We start from the raw sequence: 10,800 nt of genomic DNA on the forward strand, positions 1-10,800 counted from the left end.
TGGAGTTTTTTGCTGAGGGCCCCCAGCGTCCCTATAATCGCCTCTGTTGTCAGCTATGTCTGGCCTATAAATCAATTACTCAATCAAATTGTATTTTTATTCGCTTGGTAGAAGCCATTTTACTGGCTGGTTTATCACAAGGCATACTACTGCGACTGATGGTAATTTGAAACTGGTGGGTTTAAAAATGCAAAAGAAATAAAAAAGTGTATGATAATGTTGTTTACTTTCAGATATAAATTACTTATATAAAAATAATTATACACACATAAATATATATAATATTTATTAATATTTATGCATGTGTGCATATATATATATACTATGCAAACTGTGCAAACGTCTTGGGCAGTCAAAAGAAATGTTTAAAGCTATTCATCTGGGTAGTTAGTTCACTTTGGCTTGAACAAAAACAATTTAGCACTAGAACATATTAAGAGTAACACAATAAAAGTTTTCTTCTGTTCTCCAAAAAGTTACCGATATCTTCTTGGGTGGCTACATGCCCCGCTTTGGTCCCCAATCCTCTCCTCAGGGGCCACTCAGCCATTCCGTGTGTTTGTTATAATTTCACCTCCAGTTCACTTAATTAATTCAATTCAAATAAGTAAATAAAAAAAGTTGTTGAGATATTGATTAGCTCTATCAGGTGTGCTAGTGATCAAGTCAAAAAACACATGGCTGTATTGCATGGTTGCTGGGAATACTGGGGTGATTTTAGCAGAGGTTTTGAAATGGCTAAGCTAACAGACTTTGGCAGGCATAATTATACATACACATGCTAATTATATGCATACATATACACATATACACACACAGCTGTGGAAAAAAAATTAAGGGACCACCCCATATCTGCATTGTTAAATCTTGGTTTAATCCTGGTTCTGTTGGCAGAGGCTACATTGGAAGGCAGGCTGCTTCCAGGCTCACAGCTTCTAAGACCACAGTTCACAAGAATAGGATGAAGCAGGAGACACTGGGAACAATCAAAAACCAGGGAGGTAAAGGACAGAATTAAGCCACTTTCTAATTACAAAGACAACCGTCAACTTATCCAACAGTCCCTCACAAACTGGAGGATGACATGAAGTGACCTTCAAAAAGAATGAAATATATATCTGTATGTACGTATGCATATATATATATATATATATATATATATATATATATATATATATATATATATATATATATATATATTTTTTTTTTATATATTTTTTTTTTTTTAACTCCTCCCTTTTACAGCAGGATATGCACCAGATCAGTTCACTCACCAACTAAATCAGATGCATCACTGATGATGAGAATCACCTTTTCTTTGCTCAATCACACAAACCATCGTCCAGCAAAGACCAGAAGGACTGGCTGACCAACGGATTCTCTCCCAAAACTGAAAAAAATCATGGAGAGTTTATCCTCAGATTGATTCCTCTGCAATAGCTTATTGCAAACTGATCGGACTTCCACACCTGTGGTTTCCAGTGTTTGTCTACAGTGGTATTAATTCCCAGTTATTTATTCATTGACAGCAGCAGTGTGCAGCTCACTGGATTCGGACCCTGTACCTGAGATCGGAAGATCGCCTGTACAAATCCTATGGTCGGCAGAGTAATGTCGCTGTCGGACCCTTAGGCAAGAGGCTTAACCCCCATAGTGCTCTGTGGACTGACCCTGGTCTCTCAAACATATGTTGCCCTGGATAAAAGAATCTATTAAATTAAAAGTATTTCATAACAATAAGGACACTTTATTGATGACTGTGGGGAAGTTCTCTTTTCGCCTACCCCATCTTGGTCTCCATAACACACATATGGGTGAGAGCAACCTTGGCAGCGAAGGGCAGCCATCTGCAGCAGCGCACTTGGAGCTGGGGGGGGGGTTAAGGGGTCTTACTCAATGGCGCACAGACATGTGACTGTTATGCGGAAGCCAATGGCGACCATCAGATCACAGACACAGAGGCTTAACCACGCTCACTATGAGCCACAGAATGCAAGTGCGAATTTCATTGCATGTACATGACATTAAACCCATGATTAATTTTGCAGAGATGCATTTGGAAAACTTCGCTTTTCGCAAAAACTATAGGGACCTAAGTGTTTCTGACATTCAGACACATCCTGTGCAGATCTGCCGTGAAGCTCCGCAGGATTAATGTGGTAATCGCTGAGATTCCGACCGTTCAACATCTTTTTTATGTTTGCCATTTAACTTGGCGTGTGCTGAACCACACCGAGCTGCTCAAGTCTCTTCGCGTGCCGCTTATCCGCATCAATGATTTCAATATCTTATTTTGAACTATGAAATGTCAAGCCGTTTCAAGCAGAATTAAACGAAAAATGTATACTCTTAGTCCCTCAAGATACAGCGAGAATGTAATGTTTACGTACGTTATTCATGAATTTTAAATAGCCAGACATTCAAAATGGAAAGCTTTGCATTTTGAGGGATTTGTAGACATAAGATCCAAATCTTTATTAAATACACTTGGTATGATGTTTTTGTCCAATTTGCAGAGGTACATTCATTTCGTTATTCAAAAATTATATTTATGCATGTACAGATTGGATGAAGATACTGAAAACCATATTTCAAGAATTCAAAAGCGGTGCCATTTGTATAATAATTCTACAATGAAATGCTTGCTTGCATACCTCCCTACAGGAATAACGACGGAAAACAATACATAGCAAAACAGAATAGTGAACAATAACATACATACAATGTACTTCACAATAACCCTATATATTATGAGTTTGGTTCATATCTTTGTCGTGTTAACCACAATTTCACATGCTAGACACGATTTTAATCAGTCCGACTCTAGTTCCTGAAACACTTTATGCTTGAATTGACAGCCCGGATGAATGATTCCCGGGGTTTTTAAAAAGGCCACCCTACTGAGTCCAGGTTTAGTTCCTTGATTTGTGGAATCGGGGACGCTGCGCATACAGGATCCGCCGCTTGCAGACCCAATAACACGAACATGCAGCCGACGTCGCTGCCAGACGAGCCTCGATCGGCAGCAGACGGGGAACCGAGTTCGGATCTTGCTTAATCAAGGTCTTATAGTTTCACAGAGAAGTAGGCTAAGTGCTGGGAAACTGCCTGGGATTCGACACGCATCCCTCACCGAACAGGACCCAGCACAAGAGTCTGCAGCGGCGCTAATTATACATATTCCAGGTCGGCCAACGAAGCATTTACCACAGTCCGCTTTATCAATATAAACTAGTCAATATTAATCTACATTTAGATCTGGCTGAGATGCCATGCAGTTCTACATGCTTTTACTACTCGGCGAGGGAGACGTTTTCAGAGCAATTCCAGGATCAAAAAGAAACAAATGTCCATAAAATACACAACAGATTTACCTGGGCAAATTGTCAAGGATCTTAATTGAGCTAATGGACCACTATTTCTTGGAGAACCATTAGCATACTTCACAAACTAAACTATTTCCAATAAGTGGTACACTTTCCAGTTAAGGTAGAATAAATTCTTGGAATATTCCCTTGCAACAGAAAAGTGAAAATATATTTTTAAAAATCCCTAAATGTGTAATGAATTAATCCATTTTAATAATAAATAAACACTTAACTGCAAGATTATGCAAGTCTGGCAGAATCCGTGTCGTCGTCAGATTTTGATTAAATAGTAAAACGATACTGAATTTGAGTTTGTAGCTTCATTGCAGCAGAGCTTCCCCATTATGATAATCAATGCTAATTAATTTATCCCGGCTCCCCCCCCCCCAAGAATGCTTTGGTGTTACGATGTTCATGTTTACTTTAAATGCCTTCGGGTATCAACACTGTTCTTCAAAGTCAAAGAGGAAGCAGGTTTGAATTTTTCATCTGCACGAAGCAAAATGACGCTCCGCTTCCGGCATCTGGAATTCTGCACTTAGATGCCGGTGAAAACTTAAATAGGCTACAGAAACTCTGGCCATTAACTGCTTGTCTAATTATCATATATGCTTACATACATGTTTAAATAAGGCTTGGATTTATGCAAAGTGGAAAACCTTCAAGGCTTGTCCAAATCACATTCACAGCCATAAGGTGTTTGTGATTAAACAAGAATATAAAAAGTGTTTCTCAAAGCTATAAATATTTAAGTCTTATTATATAGCTGTTTCATTACATTTGCTGCCTGCATGCCTCTTGATGTTTAATTATAATATAGGTAAAACTGTACGTACGAATATTTCTTAGAAAAATATCGAAGCTTGCTTCTCCTGACTGCCAGCTGACTAGCCATACCAGAGGTAATAATTAGACATCAGCTTGACAGTAGACAATATTGAACTGGTGCCATAAATGCCGAAAAACGAAGGCATAAGCTTGTTTTTCATTAAAATATATATTCTGCATGTATACCGAGATGACAGTTTAATTTATCATACCGCTTTCGAACCTACGCAGACCGCAGATGAATACTAAACAATGGATTACGGAATAATGGACGAGGTGGTTCGTTTTAGCTGTTGATGTGACGAAAAGTAAGACCTACAGATTAGTGCGGAGAGGCATGCCACTGCATGGTGGTAGTGTGTACTTTGTAAGGTCGCAGAGCCTAATACTGCTGAGAGTTGCTTAAAATATATGACAAAAGCAATATACTTGGTTCTGATACTGTGGGTAAAAACACAGGTTATAGATACGGTAACACGACAGCGGAAATGGCAGCATGCAAACACTCGTGCACTTCCAGACAGCCAACAGTCTCCGAATTTAACAATTAAACATAATACAAAACATAACGAATTTGCAGTGTTGTACATTTCTGGTCCAGAAGCTACAAATCCAGACCAAGATTTTGTTTCTATCAACCAGCTGAGCATAAAGAGTCACAGCCACAGAGCACTCAACTGGTCGGTATCGTAGAAACAGTCACTTTCCTGAGATTTTCACACCCTATAGTGTCTAGACTTTACAGAAAATGGGGCAATAAGCATAAAAGCATACCCAGACAGCAAAGGGTAACTGTGGCAGATCTGGGCCAGACATTGGATAGAATTTGGTGCAGATCCACAAAACGGGTTTGCGCCGGGGTCTTTCTTTCCAACGGCCCAATACCGGCACGGATTTGGATTGGGGATCAGGAACAGACCATGGCCAGTACTGGCCCGATACAGTTATTAATGCTATGATATTTGGTGTGGATCTGGCTCAGATCCGTGACTCAAACTTTACATCTGGGGCTCATTTGGCCCTGGTCTGTGATTGGTGATTAATTTTTTCAGCTACACCTGGGCCAGACATGGCCCAAATAAATCCCCACACATTTCTCATCTTCAAAACAGTTTATTTTTATTTATTTTACATTTCTGAATCTCAATCTCATCCAGAGAACACATAACATTTTTTGTCATTACAAAAACTCCAGTCAAATGAAAAATGTAAAAAATATATTCAAAAACATTGTGACAAGCTTGCGTGGAATAAATTGTTCAATTCAATATCAATTGTATTTATAAAAAAAATAATGCATCATGCAATAATAATAAAAAAAAAAAAAACGAATTTACGTGTGTGCGGAGACCAAGTGTCAAAAAGCAAGACATTGAAAATAACAGTCAACTTACATGATAGTTTGGATGGTTAAAGGAAAACAGGTGATCAGCAAAAGTTGGAGCCAGTGGAACCGGGTACAGGTCTGAACATAAAAAAAGTACATTTATTTTACTAATCTCTGAATATACTTTGATCTCTGTTTGTTTGTGTGTGGTGGTATCTTACTTGGTCTGTCACTGAAGAGTAGGAAGTAGCACGTCTGAAAGTAAACTGGGAATACAGTTTTCAGACTTTATTCAGGAGGAAAGGAATTCAACATTTGTGCTGGATGATATTGGTGGTGCCTATAGAGCAGGGGTCTCCAACTCCGGTCCTGGAGAGCTACTATCCAGTAGGTTTTCTATCCTACCCGGCTTCTGATGAGCCACACCTGTTCTCGGGTAATAACAGGGCCAGGTGTGGCTCATCAGAAGCCAAGTGGGACAGAAAACCTACTGGATAGTAGCTCTCCAGGACTGGAGTTGGAGACCCCTGCTATAGAGTGTCATTTCTAAATCTTAATGTGTTATTCGACAGGGCATCAGGTAAGTAAGTAAGTTTAATTTATATAGCACATTTAAACAGTGAAAACTGACCAAAGTGCTGTACAATGTCAAACTAAAACTACAACTAAATTTAAATAAAGACAGCAAGCATAAAATGCTAAAAGCATTACAGTAAACACAAACGAGAACTACCTGCATAGAAAGACGTGGACACAGTGCAACATGATAGCATGACACAATAAAAAAAAAAAAAAAAAAATTACATACATAAAAAGCAAAAGCAAGATGAAAAATAAAAATAAAAAAAACTAAGAAGCAAAGGCCAAAAGAGTACAAATAAGTCTTTAGTCTGGATTTAAAAATTGTGATCGTGGGTGCAGATCTAATATCTGGAGGCAAACCATTCCAAAGACGTGGAGCTGCCACGGCAAAAGCACGGTCCCCTTTGTTTTTGTGGCGGGACCAAGCAACATGAAGGAAACCTTTATCGACAGATCTGAGGGACCTGGGTGGAAATAAAGGTGGAAATAAAGATCAAGCAACAAATTTCAAAATCAAGGTAAAGGTGCATTATGTGTCTCAAAATGTGACTGTATGTATGTGATATAGCTGGTTACCTGCAAGAGATGATGGGCAGCTTGACCTCAACTTGACTAGCATCAGCAGATGGAATGGAACAAAACATATGGAGCACAGTTCAAAGAAATAGGAGATATTTAGCTACTCAAAAAAAACTCTAACACTGCTGCAAAAATGAGAATCTGAATTTGAAATGAACAAGTAAGAAACTGAAAAAAGGGGGAAAAATACACTTAATGTTTCACCTAATAGATAAAATACAATTCAAATCTAAATAAACATATTTGTTCAAACACTATCAAAATTAAATCTGAAAAAGATTTTATGCTAACACTAGCAATAAACGTTATGCAAACATTTAACTAAACGAAGTTTGCTGATTTATCCAAAAACCGTGTAAACAGGGTCCCATCAACTGGGCCTACTAAGTTTGAGCAACTTTAAGTAACGTTTGCATGCTAACCAGATAAATGAACTGGAAGACACAAACAGGCTGGAAATGAGCTTAGATAATATTTACTGCCAAGTTGGTGACACTGAACCCAAAATTAGAATTTTACGCAGACGTACAAAAATATTGCCCGCATCTCATTGCACATAACATCCACTCGAACGGAGATATTCACCAATTTTGAGAACAGGCTTTCACCACAATCGCCAATTCTTACTTTAAGCCTACTTTCGCATTAGTTATGTTTTTTAATCGCATGGATGGAACTATCACCTATATGTCAATCTTAATATAGTTTTATAATGCACTTACCAAGAACCACAAGCAGGTCTTCACTGGTTGTTGTGTGACTCTTCAGTTACCTCTTACTGAGGCACGTACACGCGCATCTGCGAGATTTAAAAAAGCGCGGGTCCGGTCTGCGCTGCTGCTCCGGATCAGATACGGACCTTTCTGACGGACTGTCAGTCAGAGCTTGCGGACAAATATGCTGCAAAGCTGGCGCAGAGGTGCATAGTGAGTGTGACTGCTACGCGAATCTAGTGATTCGAAAACGGATCCGGCACAGAGGGAATTGCTGTCTGGGTACAGTCAGGGGCAATTCTGTGGGCGAAAAAACCATGTCAATGAGACAGATCAGAGTAGAGTGACCAGACTAGTGAATGGAATCAGTAAGGTCACAAGTGCAAAAATAGCAGCTCAGTATAAGATTGTGCAGAATGGCTTCTCTGAATGTTTAACTCTGTACCTCTGACATGGTTCTGAAGGCAAAAAAGTAACCACTGACTGTATATACATGATACATTCACTGTCGCAACAAAATACCAGGTATTTTGGCACTGAAATCTACCCCGTCGATCCTAAAAATGATCTTGACAGCCTGTCTCATGGCGTGTTGTCATACTGTGTGCAAACCAGATTTGTAGAGTTCAGCTGTGAACTTAAAAGCAAATTACTTCCCTGGAAAAAAAAACATCATCCACAAACCTAGAGAAAGCATTTTTAAGCTGTGTGTATTTATATCTCATTCTCAGGAGAAAGGACTTGCATCTCAACAACGCAGTGGTGGGGGTGAGGAATGTCTTCTACAGCATTTTTTTAGATTTCAAAGATAATGCAATACTTTTATATAATGGCTTTTCAGTGGAATTGATATATATATATAATGTCTGGTGCTGAATTCTAACAATTTCCAGTAAATATAGTATTTTAAAGTAAGACAAAGGCTGATGCGCAAGTTATGCTTTGTCACTGGAACGTATAGGTGGCAAACGTTACAAAACGGTGTGTGTTATAGGAACCATGAAGGTACCGCTGAACCTAGAACAGGCCTATTGATCATCCTTGGGCACTACAGGCTGCCATTTAGAACAGCCATAATTCCCCACTGAATTATAGTGCGATTTAAAAACATTCAAACAGTTCTGTAGAAGACATCCCAATATCTAATTTTACACGCAATTAAGCTTTGAAACGCTTGGATCTGAAGACCAGCGCCACCTCAAAACTAACTGGTCATTAAGCACGCCAGCCAGAACTGAAATGAGATTAACAACCTGACTTAGATACATTCTGGTTGAAATCACTGCTTTTCATACCTTGAGTAAGAGTAAGAATAAGAAAAGTAAGAGTAAGAAATGAGTACGTAATGAGTAAGAGTAAGACATGAGTACGTAATGAGTAAGAGTAAGACATGTGGTATCTCTGTGTGACACTTCCAGTATGGTTAGCTACCATATTCAATGTCTTCTTACCAGATACTCAAAATGCCAGCGTGATGTTTCACTTTGACTGGGACAACTTAGGTACCTTGACTGATCCCTCAGTAGGACATGAACAATCGCAGCAGATAATTCAGCGCCTATGTCAGAGAAAGAAAAGGGTCCTTCAGAAGGATTTATATGAAAAATCCATACAGATCAGCAGGGCAACATAAAAATGTTGATAGTGTTACTGCAACCGCGGCAGTATTCAAAAGGCTGAAACCATCCATCCATCCATCCATCATCTGCCGCTTGTCCGGGGTTCGGGTCGCGGGGGTAGCAGCTTCAGTAGAGGCACCCAGACCTCCCTCTCCCCAGCTAACCCCACCAGCTCCTCGGGGGGTACACCGAGGCGTTCCCAGGCCAGCCGAGAGATATAATCCCTCCAGCGAGTCCTGGGTCTGCCCCGGGGCCTCCTCCCTGTAGGACATGCACGGAAAACCTCTCCGGGTAGCCGCCCAGGAGGCATCCGCACCAGATGTCCAAACCACCTCAACTGGCTCCTTTCGACGTGGAGAAGCAGCGGTTCTACTCTGAGGCCCTCCCGGATATCCGAACTTCTCACCCTATCCCTAAGGGAGAGCCCAGACACCCTGCGGAGAAACCTCATTTCGGCCGCTTGTATTCGCGATCTCGTTCTTTCGGTCATTACCCATAACTCATGACCATAGGTGAGGGTAGGGACAAAGATGGACCAATAGATCGAGAGCTTGGCTTTTTGGCTCAGTTCTTTCTTAGCCACGACGGACCGGTTAAGCGCCTGCAGAACTGCAGACGCCGCTCCGATCCGTCTATCCAGCTCCCGATCTCGCCTACCCTCACTCGAGAACAAGACCCCGAGATACTTAAACTCCTCCACTTGAGGCAGTACGTCTTCCCCAACCCGAAGAGGGCAAACCACCCGTTTCCAGCTGAGAACCATGGTCTCGGACTTGGAGGTGCTAATCTTCATCCCTGCCGCTTCGCACTCGGCTGCGAACCGCCCCAGTGCCTGCTGGAGATCCCCAGCAGATGAAGCCAGCAGGACAACATCGTCTGCAAAAAGCAGCGAGGCAATCCTGAGGTCACCAAACTGGACACCCTCGACGCCTTGGCTGCGCCTAGAAATCCTGTCCATAAATATGATAAACAGGACCGATGACAAAGGGCAGCCCTGGCGGAGCCCAACACGCACCTGGAACACGTCCGACTTATTGCCGGCAATGCGGACCAAGCTTCTGCTCCGTTCGTACAGGGACCGGATCGCCCACAACAGTGGACCCCGGACCCCATACTCTCGAAGCACCCCCCACAGAGCACCTCGGGGAACCCGGTCGTAAGCCTTTTCCAAATCCACAAAACACATGTAGACTGGATAGGCAAACTCCCAGGCCCCCTCCAGTACCCTTGCAAGGGTATAAAGCTGGTCCAGCGTTCCACGACCAGGACGAAAACCGCATTGTTCCTCCTTAATCCGAGATTCGACTATCGATCTCACCCTCCTCTCCAGTACCCCGGAATAGACTTTCCCAGGGAGGCTGAGAAGTGTGATCCCCCTGTAGTTGGAACACACCCTCCGGTCCCCTTTCTTAAATAAGGGGACCACCACCCCGGTCTGCCAATCCAGCGGCACTGTCCCTGACCTCCACGCACTGTTGAGAAGGCGTGTCAGCCACGACAGCCCCACAACATCTAGAGCCTTCAGGTACTCCGGGCGGATCTCGTCCACCCCCGGGGCCCGGCCACCACGGAGTTGTTTAACCACCCTGGCCACCTCAGCCTCAGTGATGGGCAAGCCCCCCCAAGCACCCTCGGGCTCTGTGCCCTCAGATGTCTCAAAGGCAGTATGCGTAGATGTATCTGAGGCAGGGTTGAGGAGGTCCTCAAAGTATTCCTTCCACCTCCGGATGATGTCCCCAGGTGAGGTCAACAGCCCTCCCACCCCACTATAAATAGTAGGAACC

General features: G+C 42.0%; 1 long non-coding RNA gene across 2 annotated transcripts; it reads right to left on the bottom strand.

Moving 5' to 3' along the window:
• Positions 1-751: 751 nt before the first annotated feature.
• On the bottom strand, positions 752-8,937 carry LOC111856399 (uncharacterized). Of its 2 annotated transcripts, none has more exons than XR_002841128.2 (3): positions 8,849-8,937; positions 1,275-1,390; positions 752-976 (listed from the first exon to the last, which is right to left on the bottom strand). It is a non-coding gene; the product is annotated as an uncharacterized lncRNA (long non-coding RNA). The 2 variants fall into 2 exon arrangements; XR_002841127.2 differs by lacking the exon at positions 8,849-8,937 and adding an exon at positions 1,566-1,685.
• Positions 8,938-10,800: the final 1,863 nt, after the last annotated feature.

The sequence above is a fragment of the Paramormyrops kingsleyae genome, chromosome 17 (genome assembly GCF_048594095.1).
Source record: "Paramormyrops kingsleyae isolate MSU_618 chromosome 17, PKINGS_0.4, whole genome shotgun sequence".
In the NCBI taxonomy this organism is placed as follows: Eukaryota; Metazoa; Chordata; class Actinopteri; order Osteoglossiformes; family Mormyridae; genus Paramormyrops; species Paramormyrops kingsleyae.